We start from the raw sequence: 18,918 nt of genomic DNA, 5'->3' as shown, positions 1-18,918 counted from the left end.
TTGCCCAGTCACACTAATGTCCTGAGTGTGGACACTCCCCCAGGAGCCCAAAGGTTCATCTCTGAGTTGACCCAATCTGCTTCTCCAAGCTGAGACAGATCTGTTGCAGTGACAGGGTTTTTGGTCAGCTGCCAAGGCACCTACCGGTGTGTCAATGGGAAAAGTCCCCCAGGAAGATACACAATAAAAATTGAATTCCCTCTCTCTTGAGGTCACACAATATGAAGATGTCTACCATGGAGCTCAAGGGGAAATGAAAAATGGGGACCTTGGAAATCTAGACCTGCACCACTGAGTCTGTCAAGTGTACGAGCTGAAAGCTCTGATGTTTCTACAACTGCAAGCAAGAAGGAAGCGTGAGATAGCATTGCTGTTTTGGCCTCTCCTCTGTAATCTTCCTGCTCCTTTGCAGCTCAATCCAATCTCAAGATGGATCCAAAATACAAATACTAGTTGTATTAGGGAAATTTCTGAGTGCACGATGTACTTCCCTGCATCCTTCTCTCATATCTGCAGCAGCTGTATTAAATGAGGAGCAGAAATATAGAAATGCATTTAGTAATGATGTAGCTTCTTTATTTCTTTTCCTCCTCTGTTGTTCTCAGAAATAGGCAGTGAGTGGTTGGATCATGGGGTTGCTATGGTGAGCTTTAAGATACACCTTTGATAGTTGTTGGTGAGTGCCAGCCAGCATATTAATTCCAAGCAGTCCATATGCTTCCAGACCAAAATACCTCTCTCCTGCTACTCTTCATTTTGTTGAACACTTAGCCTGCTAGTTCACAGACTACTGTGTCTTACTGTGCTGCTCCAAGAAATCTGTTCAAGTTTGGTATTTCCTTTTCTCATTGGAGGGGCAGCTGGCAGAATTACTGCCTGAAAGGAAGTTGTAACCAGGTGAGGGTCAGTCTCTTCTCCCAGGCAACCAACAATAGGATGAGAGGACACCGTCTTAAGCTGCTCCAAGGGAAGTTTAAGTTGGACATTAGGAAGAAGTTCTTCACAGAAAGAGTGGTTGGACATTGGAATGGTCTGCCCAGGAAGGTGGTGGAGTCACTGTCCCTCGAGGTGGTTAAGAAAAGACTGAGTGTGGCACTTAGTGCCATGGTCTGGTTGACAAGGTGGTGTTTGTTCATGGATAATCTCAAAGATCTCTTCCAACCGAGTTGATTCTGTGACCCTTTCTGCTCATGGACTCCTGCTACCTCAGCAAAACCCACCTGTAGCAATCCTGATTTCAGGTAATCTGCTGTAGATTTAGCTATTTAATGTGGACTTCTGGGTATGTTAAATGAGACACTGAGATGCCTCCCTTGAAAATCAGTAACAGAACTCCTGCTACAGATGAAGGAGACAGGGTCAGATGATTTTGCCCCAAAAAGCACTCTGCAGCAAGGATGGCTGGGTGGTGGTTTTCTGGCCTTTGACTTCACTTGTCCTACAATGGATAAATGCCTCCTACCTATGAAAATATTTTGCTGTCCTGTGTGGTTTTATACAAATATAAGTGAAAAGCCAAGTGACAGGGAATGTGGTGCTCAGTTCTTTTCTGTGATTTATGCTCTGGTTTATCCGGCAAGGCAGCCTACGTACCCGAGAGAACAGTCTGAGAACAGAGATCAGATAGTGGGGCTGCCTTGGCTTGCTGAGCTGCAGGGCTTAATCAGCTATTAGAAGATGATATTAGGAAATGTAATTTACAATGAGACTCTGTTCAGAGTTTTGAGTCTTTTGTCAGTTCTAATAGAATATTCAAGAGGAAGTTCTTTATTTCAGTCTAGTTCTTTTGGGTTTATTTTTCATTTTTGTGTGCTTCTTTTTCTGCCAAGCAATTGCCTGCTGCAGCTATTTGTTAGGACTTGCTTATCTAGGCTTCTTGTTATTATCCTGGCTAAAAAATTGTTATTTACTCATATGGTAATATCTAGAGCTTCTAATCTAGCATCAAAGCTTCATTGTGATGGATGTTACACAGACCATTAGTTTATTAAAGATGGGTATTTGTTGTCTTAAGAATGTATGGGCTTACTCTATGATAGCAAGAAAGGACAGAACAAGGTAGCAGGGAAGCATTCACATGCAATATATCAAGTGACAATCACACCAGCTTGTTTTGAAATGGCAAAGGTTTGAGCCCGTGGGGGAAAAAACTGTAACGGCTAGAAAATGTTGTTTTCCCCAGTAAAACAAATTATCAAAGTGTTTTCATATTTGTTGCCTCTGAGAAGTATTTGCAGTACTTTCGCAGCATAGAATGGGGTTTTTTGCTACTATTTGCAGGACTACAGCCAATTTCTCCAATCACTGGGCATAAGAGGTTTCTTTAAACAGAAATTGGGAAATCCTGGGTAAGAAGTTTGCATGACAAATATTAGTCAAATATGCACTCCTTTGAATTAAGACCTGGCCTGAGACTCTTGTAAGTCCTTGGCTTGATTTAGACCCTGCAAACTTCTGCATCTTCCAGCACGTCTGCAACAGTTGGTGCAGCTCGTGTTACTCCACTTGCCTTAAGTCTGCTGCAATTGTGTTACAGGAGGCAGCATTACCAACCTTAAAGAAATTAAATGGGTATCATTTTTGGGTAAATCTGAGTATTTGTCATAGGCTGAACTGGATGGTAGCATTAGCCAGGCTGGTTTTTGTGGAGCCCTACTGGGAAGGACCATAGAGTTACTGTGGACAAAATGTTAAAGGTGAGCTGACATTGTGAGCACAGCAAACTGTCTGCAGGAATGCACTTTAAGGAGCTTTGACAGCAGATTGATATTTTCTTCTACCCTTTAGTGTCCTCTCAGTTCAAGGAGGTTGTGGAGTAACTGGTGGGGCCCAAACGTGCTGAGCACATTCAGTGTGTGAGGAAAACTGCTAGCAGTGAGTTTGAGACACTTTCAGAATACAGCAGAGGGAAAACTGAATGTGTACCAGCAAGCACAAAGTATGGGAATTTCCCCTCCTGTGGGAATGGAGGGTTTAAATGTTATCTTCTTGATCTTAAATGCCTTCTTCAAGAACCCTGCCTGTACCAGTGGGATTTGTCCACCTACGTCTGGTGGTGTCTTTGGAAGAAAACCAGCCTTTGCATAATCAGTTTCAATAGGAGGGTGCCTCAAGCTTGCAAGGTCAGGTTTATTTTGTTTGTTGTCTTGCTTTGGGCTGTATTTTTTCCCTTTTTTCCCCCCTTTTTTGGAACAACAGTGTATTTCTCCTGCCAGCAAGATGTCTCTTCCACCTTGGAACTGTACAGCTTGCACTTCTGGTTTTTTTTGCTGGCTCCTACGCTTGGCTTTCTGTTGCTGCTGCTGCTGGTGAGACTATTTCAGAGATGTGCCAGGCTTGGCATGCAGATCCAAATTTAGGTCTCTCTGCCTTCAAACTGAACAGAGAGTCTACAGAAGTCATTTTTTAGTGTGACTGTTCAGAATAGGTAATTGAATTGTTGGCTCTGCATGAGAGTGCACAGCATCTTTGGACCCGGTCGTGCTGGGCACTTGACTTTTCTTTTATGCCTTCATTACTTGCCATGGTGATGGCCCTAGGTGACAGCAGTCCCAGGGAAAAGTTGGGACCAGAAGCCTCCAGCCAGGCTTGATGTGGGACTAGACTTAATTTTACTTCTCAAGCCTGTGTCACTTCATCCCACCCAAGCCTGTTTCCTTGCTTAACTTGCTGGTTTCCTGATTCATTTTGTCTCTTCTTCATATTTCTAGTGACGTGCTAGTGCTGCCTGGCAGGGAGACATATTTCCTGAGCAGAAGATGGCAAAAAAGGGTGGAGCAGAGATAATTTCCCTGATGCAAGCATACCTTTGTAAGGACTGTAGCTGGCAGGGCTGTCTTAGCTCTTAGACTGCTTTGAGTAACTGAATGGTTGGAGCTGGGACATTTTAGGAACCAGAGAGTTATTTCTGGCTTGTTTGGGTAAGAGGGAGTTGGAAACAAACAAGCTGGTGAGAAACAATGTGGCATATAACTAGTTGCAAGACAAATATTGTCTTGTGTGTGTGTTAATTATTTTGTTTTAAAATTGGCTGGCAGTTAAGTAGGTAGTATTTGAAGTCCTTTATGTCTTCAGGTTTAACATCTAAACTGTAAGGGAGTTCACAGCTCTCTACAGCTGGCTAGAAGCACATTTTAAAAGGTGCCTGCAACTTAGCAGTTACTTAATTTGCCCTGTGTTGTTCAGTAGTAGAGCAGTAGTAAATGTATAACTGCAGGAGTCTACTTGTAGGTGTGTCTGCTTACTGTATTTCTTTATTCCTAGATTTTTAAGGAGCTGGTATTTGAGTAAGCAAAAGCAGATCAAAGGTATTGTGTTATCATTGGTTGCTTTATTGATTACTCAAGCCTCCTTCACTCTCTCATTAAAAGGTTTTGAGCCTTCACAATCTGCTGTGTTGCGCAAGAGCTGTGCCAGGTGAGCAGCGCCCTGTGCCACAGCTGCCAACTGCATGCTGCACCTTCCTTTTCCAAAATAGTCTTCATTTTAATGGAATTGTCTTCATTTTGACCTGGTACAGTTCTTGTGATGGGGTTTTATGCTGCTTTTTGAATGCAAAAGTTTAGCTTAAAAAATGGTGAAATAAGCTTTGAATCTTGCCTCATGTGGTGTGGATCTGTGGGAGGAAGTTGGTAGTAGGTACTTGAATAATTTCCAACATTGCATGATAGTCTTGGGTGGAATTAAACTGCTCAAAAATGAGCTGCTGCCATGGGAACAAGGTACTAATGATTTCAGGGTGCCAAAGAATGCTTAGTCAGGATTTGGGAGAATAGCCACCCAAACCATTATTTCCTGTGTCTTCATTCCTTTTTTCTGTATCATGGTGTTCCTGCTTACAGCCATAACATCAGAGACTGGGACATGGGAGGGAGCTAAGATTACCTTTAGGACTCTGAGGCATTTCAGTGCAATGATGAGTGGCAGAAGTGACTCCTGAACTGCCCTTCATGAAGAATCTCTCCCTTTTGTTTGATACCAGTGGCTCTGTGCTGCAAGGATTGCTGTTGAGGATGCAGCTGTGAGGAGGAGCTGGGAGTGTGGCTGGTTTGTTGTTATCAGAAACTGCCTTGATGAGGGGGATTTGGACTAGGTCAGGTAAAGAAACAGAGGACCAGAGCTCTTCCCCTAAACCTCAGGCTTTTTAGGGAGGTGTGAAGGGTAGGGAGGGGGATGTTGCTGGTCTCCAAGCATCCCTTAAGAGTAGTTCTTTGCAGAGATACCTGGCATAAGATTGCATAGATATGGACCAAAATATGTCATCTTTATGCCATTAGCTCCATCCCCAGCCTAATTCAGCAGCAACCAGAGAACCATATTTTTTTTTCTATTTTAGGGTTAAATATCTACTTGACTGGCATTTCTATTCTCAATTCATTAAAATTAGAACTACTCTGTAAGACCTCAGCCATTCGTTAACCAAAAAAACAGTGCTAATTTTAATTTCCATGGCTGCAATTTAATTTTGCACGAAGATTATAGGTACTTCTGTGATTGCCTTTCAGCAGGCTCACTGGTACTTCTGCCATGACACTGTTATTACTAGCAGGGACATACTAATGCCTTCCTGCTTAAACCTGTCTGAGAATCTATTAATGGGGTGGCCTACTTCCAAATTGCAAAGAGGAGCAAAAGCTCATCAGGCAGTGTAAATGGTGATAATTTCAGCAAATGCTTTCTGTGTGAGGAGATTGATGTTTTAAGTGTCCCAGCAAATTGGTAATAATGATCAGCAATTCTCCACCATTCTTCACAAAGGAACGGGTCTTTGAAAGAAGCAATTAAGTGCAGCCACCTTCTGGACAGAGCTAATGTAGACTTCTCTCATTGGTCTGTAAGTTAACTATTAGACCTACAAGTCATGTTTAATGAGCTTTCTGCTTCCAGCCCAGCAAGGAGCCTGTAATGAAGCTGGAGAAATGTGACCAGCATTTGTGGCAAGCGCCTGCTTCAGCTTTGAAATTACACTGGACGAGGAAAGGTGTGATTTCCTCGTAGTGGAAATGTGATAAACCAGGAGATGAGCAATAATTCTGCAACATCTGCTGTTCTGTTGAGCTGTTTGCTCATCTTACAGGTAGTGACTGCAGGATGAACATCAGGTGGTTCCCTAATGCAGTGTTGTAGAAAGATTTCTGATTGGATTCTGTGTACATTCTGATTCTGGATTCATAGGTGCAAGGAAGAGATTTAAATTGAAGGTGAAAATGAATGCAGAAGCTTCAGTGTAGGTGTCTTTTTACTTTGCTGCAGGAGACATTATTGGCATGTCTGTATATTGCAGTAACCCCTGAATAGCTTCACCTACCCAGCTGCAAGATGATAAAATTAAAAGCCTTTGACTGAAACTCAGGGACCAATTTTTGTATCCTGTGTTCTGCTTACAAGAAAACTCCATTTTCTGATTCAGTCTCCTCTGAGCCTATGTAAGCTCCTTGAGCTCACAGTGTCCTTTCAACGGGTGACCCTGCCTGAGTGAAGACCAGAAGTGCTGTTACCTCATTTAGTAGATTCAAGGTCCTGCTTTGGAGAAGACACCAAGCAGTCAGTCACTATCCACATTGATGCCAGTCATCCTCAGTTGTCCTGTTACAGACCTTTTCCCCCTAGGTCAGGTGTTTTCCAGACTAATGGGCCCCAGACTATTCAGTCATTCCTTAGACTGATTTTTAATCATTCTTGCTGCCTTTCCATGGGCATATTCCAGTTCTAATTTATCTTGTCTGAGGTGAGAGGGCCAGGGCTTCATGCAGAATTCAATGTGTGAATTAGCTGTGGATTTATAATGCTGTCTTCCCTACTCCAGTGTGGGTTCCTAATTAACTTCGCTGATAACCTTTCACTGGGAGCTGAGTTCTTAGTTCTATCCTATGTTTCCTAACTTTTAAACTATTATTTTTCCATTCAGAAACATCCCTTCCTATCCTGATGCCTTTAGCTTTCAAGAACTTAAGGTCTTTATCACAAGTCTTCTTGAAATCCCACATTATGTGAGATAAATCCCTTTTATTCACCTGGCTGCTGACATTTTGTGTCAGAGGCTGGAAAGGCAGGGCTCCCCTTACAGCAGCTGTACTGACTCTGCAAGGATCTTGTATTTATCTGGGTATCTGTTGACTTTTATTAAAGGCTTCACAAAGTTGCCAGAAACAAGCATTAGTCATAGAGACCTGTGACTCCCCATATCCTTGCAAAATATTTTCTAAAATCTGCATGTTTTTAATTTTTCAGTGGCCAAGCTATCTCAACTCTGTGTCCTTAAATTTGGAAGTGAACACCATCTAATCGGGATTTGTTATCGGTCTTTTTTTCCTATTTGTGCCAGAAGTCCTCCTGTGATTATTGAAATTTCAGATAGACTCTGAAAAGGCTCTGCTATGAGAACCTCCCCAGTTTCTGTGTTTCACTTGCAATGAGATCTGTGTAGGTTTTAATGGGTATGGGTTTTGTTAGTTACTTGAAACAGCTTTCAGATTAATTCCTGCTATGAAGAATATCAAGAGACTAGCTGTGTGTCTTTCCCCTATTTACACATTTTATTTTAACATCAATTCTCTTTAAAAGGAGAAAAACCACTCAGACAAACATCTCACACTTGTAATGTTTTTTGTTGTTCTGGCAAGGCAAAAGGATCTTCATATTTGGAAAATTACGTTTCTGTCTCTTTGCATAGATTAGTGGAAAGCAGTTGCTGCTGTAAACAAGAATTACACCCTTTGCTAGTTTTCTTCTACCAAGACAAAAATACTTTATGTAGAACTTAAAATGTTCATAAAAGTCTCTTCATTGCTCTGAATCTCAGTGGTCACATGTAAAGAAAAATCCAGTGCTGCTGTTTCCTCATTCGACTCAGCTTCTCTAGGTATAACTTATTTCTTTCCTGTGTTTACCCAGTTCCATCTGATAATACCATCTATCTTTTGGTCATGATGTGCTTGAACTGTGTGCATAGCTCACATTGGCACTGTGAGGACAGTTCATGGCTTTTCATCGATTTCTCTGTGCTGTTACCATTTATCAGCTTGTTTTTATCCCTTGGAGGTATGCAGAAATGCAAATGCTAACCTAGTTCTCTCAATTTTTAGAAGTATCTGAAACCAATGAATGCTGTAAGGAACTAAATGTCTTTTCATCTCAACTGTTGTAACATAGAGTCTCTGAAATGGTACCCAAATTGGGCAGTTAACAGGCAGGTAAATGGCATTTCAGCACACAGGGCAATTTTTTGCCTCTGTTCTTATTTCTAGTTGCAACATTTTGGTTGGTATTTTTTACAGGTTCCAGCAGCATACCTATTGAATTGCCACCACTAGTCAGAAAAACATGCTCGAGGCTTCCTCAACACCTGAGCTGCTTTGTCAATCAGCTCTCCTAGTTTGTTGTTGGGCTTTTTGATAAATGTTCACGTCTTATGTTTTTGTTATTATGAGAGCTAGAAGCCTGTATTTACTGAAATAAAAGCTGATGTGACTTGTGTTCATGTTTCACATGGGAAAATATGCTGCAACCCTTTAAATGGAAAATGAAAAGGCAAGTTTTCACAATGAAGTAAATAGTACAATAGAGACACCTTATTATTTTATGAATGTATTTATTATTATATAACTCTAGTCTCTGAATTTTTCAGTAGGAAAAAGGAAATTCAGGATGCTCAGTGCCTGAGCTGAGATGTCCTTTAGACAAATGGGTGAAAGCTGTTGGCTTTCAGAAGTGAGGACTGTTGCAATTGCTGCTGGAGCTGGTGAAACCTGTGGCTGCTCAGACCCTGGAAAGCCAGGCTGGTTTTGTTCAGGTTTGCAGCTGTGGAGTTGGATATGGATATCTGACCATCACATTCTGGGTTTAGGTGCAGGGTCATCTTTATTGCCCAGTCTGCCTTTCCACATTATTTGAGTTCACCTGCTCCTTGGTCTCACAGCTGCTGAAGCCACTGACAGAACCTCCTTTTATTTTTCCATATTGTGTGATTGAGCTGTGCCAGATGCTTGCATGATTCTCTCTTATCACCTGGGGAAAATTATGTGAACAGGCAATTCCTGATAACTTTCCTAAAATCCCCTTTGCTTTTAAACATCATCACATTATAGTAATCAGGCCAACAGCAACATAAGTGTGGTGTTAACTGAGAGTTATTAGCCTTGATGTTGATTAGTGCAGCAAAGGTTACTAAAGTGCTTTTTTTGTTACATGCTTGTGTTTTTAAAATTTGGCAGGAGGTACTAGGAAGAAAGGTAGGTGTTCTGACTTGAGCATATAAACAGAGAGAAAATCAAAGCTAATTTAAATTCTCCAAGTTTCCTGGCTGATGCAGTGTTTTATACCTCATGACAGAATACACTGAATACAAGAGCCCCAAACTATGTGTGTAGCAATAATGATATCCCAGAACTCTTCACATGCCAAAGGCTATGGCTGCTGTCAGTTCTACATCCTGATTCAAGCAAGCAGCCCTGCTCTACAAACCCCTGGTGAACAGTTTAGTCTCTGTAGGCTGGATTGGCATCACTGAACTGCTGTCCTAGAAAGGTAGTATAAATTGAGTCCATGTAATTCTAAAACACTGAAGTGAATGCTTCCAAGGAAGATGCTTGTTATTCTTAATATAAGAATATTCATCATATATTGAATATTCAAAAATGTTTATTGAATATATAGTATTAACAGATAGCCTTAATTATTTTAGTTTTTAATTCAGAGACATTTTTGGATACTGCATGCTTCTGTAAAATGAAACAAAACTATCCTTAGACATTTCTGACAATGGCATATTTATTTGCAGCTGAGGACATTTTGTTTTGAACTACTGGTCTTAAGATTTATTTTCCCCTTTTCATCAGGTTTAAATGTAGTCAAGATCAGTAGTCCCAAGTCATGATCATGATCACTAGTCCCAAGCCTTCAATGTTCCCTCTTCTTGGTTTCAGTTTAATTACAGCTATATCAGAAATACTGCCTTGTAATCCACCTCCAGATATATGGTTTTCTTTCACAGAGTATATTCTCCTAGGAAATCCAACGAGTAAATTGATTTCAGGGCATGAACTGAAAAGATTTCACAGATGTGGTGGAGTGGTCAAAGTTTTTCAAATGTCAGTCCTGATTTCAGGTTGCCAACGAGTAAATTGATTTCAGGGCATGGAGTGGTCAAAGTTTTTCAAATGCCAGTCCTGATTTCAGGTTATGTCTTTGATATGCCACTTGAAAGTGCTGGAGTAGATGCTGGCTTGCCAAATGTGTCTGCTGAGCTCTTTGAAAGTGAAATCCCTTGCATCCTTTTCTCTAGGACATCCAAGTTGCTAGGTGTTTTTCATCACTTTTCCAACAAAAATTACTCCTTCTTTTTTTCCTCAAACTGAGGAGTGTAACTGGCTCTTAAATACTAGGACAAGCTGTTAGCTGTATTCTGAGAAGTGTGAGGTCTGTTTCTGTTTCAACTTTTTGTTTTATTTAAAACTAATTATTGAAACCCCTAAGCACTTCTGTATATCTGTAAGCTCAGGTGGGATCTGTCTTACCCATCTTCTAAAGAAGGAGACGTGTGCATTGCACTGGTGGCTGTGTAGCAGAGCTGTTGCTCATAGGCAAAGAAATAAAACTTCTTTGTCTGTTGTACATCCATCCATGCCATCTGTTGTGGAGAGATGCCAAATAACATCAATACTTGGGGTGTAGGTTCATACCACACTCACATGATGGGAGGTCCAGTTGCACCTCTGTTGAACTTTTCTGAACTGGTGCCATGCACATTAGAACAGGTCCTACAAAACTGTCTATTTATTTTGGGAGGTTAAACTTCCTGGATCAGCACACTGTGCCTGTCAATGATGACACAAGAGGTCAGAGCTGTCTTCCCTCCCAGGGATAAGCAAACATTTCCCCTCTTGGGAGCAGCAGACTGTTGAAGCTTTGCTTTGGGTGATGATGCTTGCATCACAGTGCCAAAGCCTGTGTCCTGGGCTTGCATTCCCACCTTGGGATGCTTTGTATAGGGGCTCCATGGATGGCTTGAAGCTGGGGAGGGTGCATCAGGTGCACTGTAACAATCTCTGCAGTCAGTTGGGTGGAAGGTAATTCAGATCAGTGACTGGCAGGTGCTTCTGAGCCATTGTCTGCAGGAGGTGATTCAGAAAGAAGGGACCAAAGTGAGTATATTCCCATATAAGGAGTGTATGAAGCCAATTTTCATAAGTATGCTGCTAAGTCTTGCTGTCTGAACCACAAGCATTTACTCACCAGCTTTTGAGACCATCCTAGCTGTTTTGGCATTCAATCTTTAGAGGTAAAAAATCCACCCCAGCTTCTCTTTCATGGAAGTTCAGTCATTGCTGCAAATCATTCTACATATAGTTTGGAATTTCAGTGTAGGTGGTTCTGAAATGAGCCCTTGAAAATACTATTAAATGAGGATGTGTGCGAGAATGAAACACCTTTGACCCTTTGAACTCCCCTGGGGTGTTTAAAATAGTGATTGGTGTCTTCTCTTACACAGTCCAGTCATCTTCCTGAGTGTTTTACTGAGCTGTATATTCTGGGCATTGATGGATGAGCTCTGGACAATCTTGCTGCTGCAGTTGTAAAAGTTGCTACTCCCTGCCCTGTATTTTCCTGGGGGTAATGGACCCGTAACAGAAACAGCAGAAGGTACCGTGCATTGGTAGCTGCAGTAAAAAATCCAGTATTTCAACCTAAAAATAGTTCCTTAGCTGCTCCAAGGAAATTCTTCAAAGCCAGGGCACAGCCAGGGCTACTGTTTAAGACAGGGGCACAGTTCCTCTGTTATTGTGACATTCTCAGATACAGTACTGTAAAGCTGATGGATTTTTCTTAAGATGCTTTTTTCTGTTTTGACAAGGACTGGAGAAAAGCCAAAATGGTATTTGCTTTCCCTCCCTTGGGTTTTTGGGAGCACAGGACCTGGAGGCTTCTCTTGCAATCCTCAGTACAATTCTAGCTGATTTAAACAGACCCAGAACCAACCTCATGCTCTTGGTTGGTAGTTGTCTTGCTGAGTTTTTGCTTTCCTTTCTCTGTCATATTAGACCTGGGGTAGATGATACTTTCTTTTAGGTGCCAGTTCTGGGAACCAGGGGATTGCCCAGAAATGTGACCTGAAACTGCTGAAGCACTGCATATTTTCCATCTCCTATTTGAGAACCAGGAAGGAAATAAAAGAGCAGAAAAATCATATTTTAAACTAGGGTGGTGTTTTGTTGGCTTTTGTTAGGTCATTTTTTTCAAGTTGGCCTCATGAGTTTCATGGTTTGACAGCTCAGTATGCAGCAGTTCTGTGAACATGCAGGAGTCTTGGCAATCACGGGGAGTCATGAGGAAGGACAAATGCATCCTTATAGTTATTCTGAATAAGGAAAATGCCTTAGTGTCTGACACAACATAGTTTCTAAGCTTCTGGGATGCTCCCCCTCTTGTCTTGTGACTTCTCCAACAGGTACACAGCAAATTATGTTGGTCAACCAGCTACATATTCTGGGCAGGTTGTTCTTGCTTAGTGCTGTGGTACTGTGGTATCTGTTTCAAAAGCACTGCTGACACACGTGTCCTTTGTCCTCGGCACGCTGGTGGTGCTTCAAGGTAAGAAAAACTTCTTTTGAGGAAGAACTTGTAGAGGAAGCAGGAGCTGTGTTTTTAGCACAGAGCTCTGAACAATTTTGCTCATCTGGAATAGGATGCTTAGCTTGATCCTGCAGTTCTTGTTACTTCAGAAAGCAGAGTTGTGGCCAAGGATCTCAACAAAGAATTGTCAAGCCTGGGCTTGCTGTGCAGTGATATGGAGTTTCCTGACACAGAGCAGCTCTTCTGCAGACTTCCCTTGTGTCCTGTACCTCAGGTTGTGGGGCTCTCTTCCTTGGCTTGGCCTTGACAAGCTTTCTCTCTGCTGTGGTCTTACCCAGACACTGTCTCTTTGAGGGGGAGGTCAGTAGCAACACCTGTAATTTGCTGTTTATCATTTGCTGCCTGTAGGGTTCTGGTGGTGAAGAGTGGTTTCAGGGCTCCATGCTAAGAATTTGTAGTGTAATAAACCAGGCATCATCTCTCCTCTTAAATCAGGACAAACTGTCCAACTGCTGTCTTTCCAGGGCAGTGTTGGCAGATGAGCTGGACTCTGTGGCCTGCACAGACCATGACAGCAGCACAAATCATGACCTCAAGGACAGTAATTGTAGCTAAATTATTCCCTTATTATTTCTATCAGCAGCATTCTCTGTGTCACGGACATGGCTTTTGTCTGACACCTGTGCTACCCCTCTATTATGCTGATTATCTCCCAGTCAACATTTTCATGTGTTGTTTGTGTTATTTTGGTTGCTGGAAGCCCCTTTCACATACCAGCCAAGAAGTTTCACTCTCAGAACAACTATTTTTTAAAAAACCTAACCTAAAAACCCTCAGTGGAAAGACCAGTTTAAGGTTTAAAACAGCTGCCTGTTTGTCAATCCAGACACGAAATAGGTAATGACTTGGCATCTTGCCAGTAGTTCCCATTCCTATGCCATGAATAATGAGATAATGTGTTTCAAATTAACTCTTTGTCTTAGACTGGCAGATCCCAGGAGAAGAATCTCTAAATGTGCTTGTAAAACATGGTTAATGTAGATCGATCTCTCCTTCTCTTCACAGAGACAGCCATGTTGAGTTCAGAGTTAAATCTGCTAACTTGGAATAGGAGAGGAGAACAATTAAGAGCTGGGAGAAGAATTTTCTGGCTGTGATTTAAGAAGAGGTAATGGAGCAGATAGTTCAGGCCAGGTACAAGAGACTATTTTGGTTCTTAATTCTTGGAATAAATGGGAAAGCCAATAAAACACAGACCTGTTCTAATGAAACCAATGGTAAATAAGGAATGTAAATAGCTTGTTGAATATGGTCCCTACTGTGATACACAAGGAAAACAGAAGACAAAGTTCTCCTGTCAAAACATGTCCTTATTGTGGTAACAAAAATAAATATGTGAAAATGAACTGAGCAAATTGGAAGCAAAAAAATTACTTTCTCTTCTGAGCAAAAGCAAGCAGGACACAAACTGTATTTTTGTTACTGGGAATTTCTTTGCTAAGTTTCAGGCAGGGAAGAATGTTATTTGCACCAGGTAAAAACACATTCCAGAGTCCAGAAAATGAGTTCTTAGCATTGAAATGCTGATGCAATGCTAAGTACAGTTTTATAAATAACACATTAATGAAAAAAACAAACCCAAATATGTTTAAACAGTCCCAGTGGTCTGCATTAGATGAACTACAACTGGCAGAAGCAGAGATATTAAATCTTTAATCACATTCACAAAAAGAAGGAGACCTCCAAAGATGTGCAGCTCTCTGATATTGAGCCACTTTTAGGAAATATTAGTTTTAATTTGACTACCAAAGTCTTTTTGATCTTTCCAAATAGTTGTAACCAGGAGAATACTAAAAGGCCTTCTTTTTATGTAAATAGCTTGTCTCAAAATTTATGTGGATGTGATCTTAGCTGAGACAAACATCTTCTGTGTACATTGAAATACAGTGTGAGCTATGGGAGAGAAGATGAATTTCAGCCAAAGATAAATATAAACAGTACATTTTGAGCTTTAGCAGAAGGTATTTCTGGTTGCAGCCTAATAGGCAGCTGTCTCTTGCAGCATTGCTTTGGCTTCTGACGAATGGGTGAAGATGATGTGCTTGGCATTTTGTTGCAAATTTGAGAGTCCTGTTACTTTGAGCATCTTTGCATTTGTTGAGCACCTCCTTTTGAGGAGCAGGTGTCCTGCATTGACACTATCCATCAGTCTTTGCAGGATGAGGACATAAATAATTTCCATCAGTTTAATTGATGGGGCTGTTGCAAAAGCAGCTATTCAAATACATTTACTTTGCTCACTGTTCCTGGTTTTAATGGACAAAACCTGTCATGAAATAAGTGCAAGTACTCAGCAAATCAGGCTTTTCTTTGCCAGTTCTGCTCATCTGGAATGTAAGCCACCTCTTGGAATGTCTGTAGATAGCTCAGCTCCATGGATACTTGAATTCAGTTTAATTCCTGTGGAATGAGAAATTGAGTGGGAGACATAAGACACAGACCAAACCGCAGTTGAAGAATATTTGACATTTATCTCTGTAAGCTTCTGTAAGGTGCTTAAAACTGCTCAGCTGGTGTTGATGGAAGGGCAGTTCTGCAGGAGCCAGGCATTGTGAGCCATGCCAAATGATGTAAGCTGGAGGTCTGGCTCACTAAAGCTGAGAGTCACAAGTCCTGAAGGCACGTGCTCATAGCTACCTTGGAAACAAACAGCTGCTGTGGGACAATACACCCTCCTGAACTTGAGTAAGTGCTGGTACCTATCTTCATCTCTTCTTCCATTTAGGTGTGTGTGTAGCCAGATACATATGTGGACATGTATCTACGTGTGTATGTTTGGAAAAAGGGAAGGGATGCAGTATATGTCAATTAGGAGAGTTCATATTTGAATGTTTTTGAAAGAGTTGCATGTTAGAAGGAACAGGAAGACAGAGCTGGTAGCACTTGGAGCTAGGGGATGCACAGTTAGATGCAAACCATTTCAGGCTGTTGAAAATTGTCAAATGTATTTTTACTACTTCTGGGAAGATCACCGGGTTTGTCTGTCTTTTCATTGTATGCCTTGACAGCAGAGTCCATGAGATTGCTGGTGAGTGCTCTTACTAGTTTTAGACTTTTTTCTTGCAGATGAGCGTGTAGAGAAAAGCAATCCCAGAGTACTGTCAGTTCATGGCTGTTGGCAAGTGGAAAGTTGGTCCTGATGCAGGACCAAAATGAGGCTGCTTTCCATTTGGCATGAGGAATGTGAAACAAATATTCTGTTATGCTGAATGAATGATGCCTTCCTTTGGCACTTCATCCAAACCAAATCAAAAAGCCACATCATCCACTGGAAAGAAAACGCTTGCAGCCACAAAGTAAGCAGGGCACCAAAAGGGGTCTGTTTAATCATTTCTTGTGTTGCTAATGGGAAAATACATAAAGCAAGTCATTTGCTGTAGCAGGCACTTTTAAGACTTAAGAGGTTTTTAATGCTGTGTGAGTATTACTGCCCAGTAATTGGTGTCATAACTTTTACTGGTGACTGTCCTGCAGAGAAATTGCAGTCCGTCCCTAGGAGATGTAGTGAGAGCTCTTGCCACAGGGAGTTTCATGTCATAGTCCGGACTTAATATAACATAGGCAGCAGAAGGTTAAAAGGACAGAGCAGAAAATACAATCTGGAGACTTGGGGGTGACAGTAGGGAGGGAACAATCACATCTTGCAGCCAGATATATCTGAGGAGCCGTGTCAGACTGCTGAAGATAACTGGTTCATAAAATCAGTTAGTCACCTGGAGAGCTCCATGGCCAAAGACTCTCCTCATAACAGTGTCTGTGATGGAAATGTGGAAATCCTGGACTGGAACTTACATTTGAAGTATATTGGCAGTTTTGAACATCCTGTGATTATTTTAGAATGTAATATGTACCACATACTGCTGTGGATGTCTGGTGTTCACATTTCTCATTTGTCAGCTCACAGACTAATTTTCCCAGCTGTGTGGCAGCAAAACCACTCCTAGGCTCCAGGTCACTTGGTAGTGGGTTTTTGTTAGCAAATGACATTGTTTGCACCAGTCCCAGCAGAATTGTTTTGGTCATTTGAAACATAAAGGAAATCTAATATTTTCCTCTGCTTGGTAACAGCCTCCTTAGGCCTGACTCAAGGTACCAAAAGGTACAAGACATGGGGTCATGTGTATCTTACCTCTGTGCTACCTATTTATGAACTTGGTTCACGTGATCAGCCACCTTGTGTGCTGCACTGAGCTTCTTAGTTGGTTGTTTTTTGTGCTGCTTCCTGAGAAAAGTGGTTTAAAACCCAGAGGAGTCCAAGGAAGTTTTGTTTGGCTGGTCCTGCCCAAACTGGCATTGTTGTGTGTAAGTTACAACCCTCAGATATATATCACCATTTGATTTTTAGGGCTATTTCTGCTACTCTGCAGTCACTAGGAAAAAAACCCCAACAAGCACAATATGATGTAGATTAACTTTTGTTTCAGCTGCTCTTTTCTTCTCAGTGTCTTCCATCACTGCCAGGAACTTCTGTCTGAGGCAGTACATTGGAAAAGTTTAGGCTTTTGATTTCATGTTACCATTGTGGGTGAGCCACGGTGCATAAACCAGCAGTGATTTTTCACACTGACAGCACACAGATACTGTTTGTTTAGCTTACTCATTCTATGGGAGGCAGGGCTAAGGGAATGAGCTTGTTTTCTGAAATGCCAGCCTTTTCAGCCAAGGGCTCTCCCTTTGCTGTACGTTCAGAGCTGCTGACGCATCTGAGGGATGCCTCCTAGCTTGGATTATTTTTGCATAAATACCTACCTAACAGCTGTTTACAAAAAAATTGCTACTTTGCATAATTTTTGTATATTTTTTGTCTCACTTATTAAAGACCAGCTTTCATTATCTACATGAAAGGTACAATTCATGTTTGCCTAAATATGTTAAAATTGTAGAAAATAGCTCTGTGCTTCACTGTAAGAGTGGTCAGTCCTGGTGTCTTCTGAACACAGAGAAATTCCTCTCATGAAGAAATGTTGGTTCTGATTTTTGAGTCTTAAAATAGCGTAGTACAGAGTGCGGTTTTGGTTTTGCAGCTTCCTCTCTCTGTAGTTCCAAGCTGACAAGATGCTTGTTTGTGAAACTGAGAGCTTGAATATCTGGCTGTTCTCAAAATGCCAGTGCTATAATAGGGAGCATATACTAAAAGAGTTGAAAAATGTAAGAACTTGTACATGATTAAGTCCATTTCCTTACAAAGATGTGACAGATTTCAATAAGAGTTGTTCCCCACCATTAAAGTGACATTGCAGTGATTAGAACCAAAAAGCTTTTCTTCCAGCTTTTCACATGCTTGCTCGCACAAATAATTTTGGTATTGAAGAAAACATTATGAAATAAGTAAAATGGTTGACCGTTTGGGGATTTTTGAAGTGACCAAATGATGCTTTGCCCCTGGTTGTGTTTAGAATAATTAAGGGAGTAATACAGAACACCTGTCTGTAAAAGTTTGCATGGCCTTTAGCAAGGATAAGGTTCCTGGAACTGTTTGGTAGAAAGATGTTCAAGTGGTGTGACTTTTAAGAGAGCTACATCCCCAGGAGTGCAGTATGTTCTTGTTCTCTGCACATTGACAAGACTGTTGCAGATGGCAGAGGTTTGAATCCTGCATGGTATGAACAGGAACATGCACATAGCAGATTTATCGAACCCTTTAGATTGGAAAAGACTTTTAAAAACATCAAATGCAACTATTAACCCAGCACTGCCAAGTCCACCACTCAACCATGTCCCAAAGTATGACATCTGCATGTTTTTTAAATACCTCCAGGGGTGGTGATTCAACCACTACCCTGGACAGCCTGTTCCAGTGCTTAACATCCCTTTTGGAGAATAATTTTTTTTCTAACATCCAATATAAGCCTCCCCTGGTACAACTTGAGACAGTTGCTTCCTTGTTCTATCCCTTGTTACTTGAGAGAGGAGACCCAGCTGGCTACAGCCTCCTTTCAGGTATGTGTATAGAGTGATAAGGACCCCCCTGAGCCTCCTTTTCTCCAGGTCAAGCAAGTCCAGCTCTGCGAGCTGCTCCACACAGGACTTGTGTCCCAGACCTTTCCTCATCTCTGTGCCATTCTCTGGACACACTCCAGCGTCTCAATGTCCTGCTTGTCCTGATGGACACAGCACTCGAGGTGTGGCCTCAGAGTGCAGAGGGACAATCCCTGCCCTGGTCCTGCTGGCCGCACTATGGCTGATCCAGGCCAGGATACCCTTGGCCTTCTTGGCCCCCTGGGCACTGCTGGCTCATGTTCAGCTGCTGTCAGCAGCACCCCCAGGTTGTTTTCTGCCCAGCAGGGT

The 18,918-nt window shown here is 41.7% G+C and overlaps 1 protein-coding gene across 5 annotated transcripts in view; it reads left to right on the top strand.

Annotated features, from left to right (window-relative positions):
* OSBPL5 (oxysterol binding protein like 5) overlaps positions 1-18,918 on the top strand; it is a 135,855-nt gene that overhangs the window by 23,240 nt on the left and 93,697 nt on the right. The window contains exon 1 of one of the 5 annotated variants that reach the window (XM_041415035.1): positions 13,743-13,764. The exons of the other annotated variants lie outside the window; for them this stretch is intronic. The gene's annotated coding sequence lies outside the window, so the exon portion shown is untranslated. Of the gene's footprint in view, positions 1-13,742; positions 13,765-18,918 lie in introns of those variants that run through there. 5 annotated transcript variants of the gene reach the window in all.

Source organism: Onychostruthus taczanowskii, unplaced genomic scaffold, assembly GCF_017590055.1.
Source record: "Onychostruthus taczanowskii isolate IOZ18803 unplaced genomic scaffold, ASM1759005v1 scaffold49, whole genome shotgun sequence".
Classification (NCBI taxonomy): Eukaryota; Metazoa; Chordata; class Aves; order Passeriformes; family Passeridae; genus Onychostruthus; species Onychostruthus taczanowskii.
The sequence above is the reverse complement of the archived record's forward strand: the minus strand, read 5'-3'. Positions and strand labels throughout refer to the sequence as shown.